The 1501-nt window shown below is 38.5% G+C and overlaps 1 non-coding gene across 1 annotated transcript; it reads right to left on the reverse strand.

The window, feature by feature from the left end:
- Positions 1–660: 660 nt before the first annotated feature.
- On the reverse strand, positions 661–768 carry LOC148093110 (U6 spliceosomal RNA). Its single transcript, XR_015714628.1, has one exon. It is a non-coding gene; the product is annotated as a U6 spliceosomal RNA (small nuclear RNA).
- Positions 769–1501: the final 733 nt, after the last annotated feature.

Consider the following 1501-nt stretch of genomic DNA (forward strand, 5'->3'; position numbering starts at 1 on the left):
TAATTGGAGCATGTTTAATCTATTTACTTTAAAGTGATTATTGATAGGTATGTATTTGTTGCCATATTGTACATATTTTATTTTTTATAATTATATTTCTCTCTTTTTTTCTTTCTTCTTCATAAAGAAGTCCCTATAGGATTTCTTGTAATACTGGTTTGATGTTGATGAACTCCTTTAGCTTTGCTTTGTCTGGGAAGCTCTTTATTTCTCCTTCCCTTTTAAATGATAGCCTTGCTGGGTAGTCTAGTCTTGGTGGTAAGTCCTTGCTTTTCATCATTTTAAATATTTTGTGCCAGTCCCTTCTGGCTTGAAATGTTTTTGTTGAGAAATCAGCTGACAATCTTAAGGGAGCGCCGGTATAGGTAACTAACTGTTTTTCTCTTGCTGCTTTTAAGATTCTCTCTGTCTTTAACCTTTGACATTTTAATGATAATGTGTCTTGCTGTGGGCTTCTTTGGGTTTATCTTGGTTGAGATTCTCTCTGCTTTCTGGACTTGTGTGTATTTTTCCTTGATAAATATAGGGAAGTTTTCAGTCATTATTTCTTCAACTAGGTTCTCAATTTCTTGCTCTTTCTCTTCTCCTTCTGCCCCAATGATGCAGATGTTATGTTTGATGTTGTCCCAAAGGTCCCTTAAATTATCCTTATTTTTTTTATAAAATGTGGAACGATTCACAAATTTCCATATCGCCCTTGTGCAGGGGAATATGCTAATCTTCTCTGTATCTTTCCAGTTTTAGTATAAGTGCTGCCGAAGTGAGCACTATCCTCACTCTTTTTTTTTTTTTTTTTTTTTCTGCTCTGATTGGATATTTTCTGCTACCTTGTCTTCCAAATCACTGATTTGATCCTCTGTTTCATTTAATCTGCTGTTGATTTTTTCTAGTGTATTCTGTTTGAACTTTTATGTGGTAGATTTCTTGCCACCATTTCATTTAGTTCTTTTTCTGGGGATTTTTATTGTTCTTTCATTTGGGGTATATTTCTTTTTTTCTTTTTTTAATATATCTTTATTGATTTCAGAGAGGGGAAAGGAGAGGGAGAGCGAGAGATAGGAACATCAATGATGAGAGAGTCACTGATCGAGCCCACAACCTGGGCATGTGCCCTGACCGGGAATCAAAACCTGATCACCTGGATCCTAGGTTGACGCTCAACTGCTGAGCCACTCCTGGCTGGGCTGGGGTATATTTCTTTGTCTCCCCATTTTGATTGCCTCTCTATATTTGTTTCTGTGTATTAGGAGGATCTGCTGTGTTTCCCAGTCTTGATATAATGGCCTTAAGCAGTATGTGTTCTGTGGGGCTCAGTGGTGCAGTCTCCCAGATCACTTAGGTGCTCCAGGAATGTCCCTGTGTGGGTTATGTGAGCTCTTGTGTTGTAATTGAGTCTTGATTTCTGTTGGCCCATCAGTGGGTTGGGTTGACACTCAGACTGGCTGACTGTGAGGATTGACTCCTACCACAGTGTATGAGCTACTGTGCAAGGGCTAACCCC

Source organism: Miniopterus natalensis, chromosome 5, assembly GCF_054644295.1.
Source record: "Miniopterus natalensis isolate mMinNat1 chromosome 5, mMinNat1.hap1, whole genome shotgun sequence".
Taxonomy (NCBI): domain Eukaryota; kingdom Metazoa; phylum Chordata; class Mammalia; order Chiroptera; family Miniopteridae; genus Miniopterus; species Miniopterus natalensis.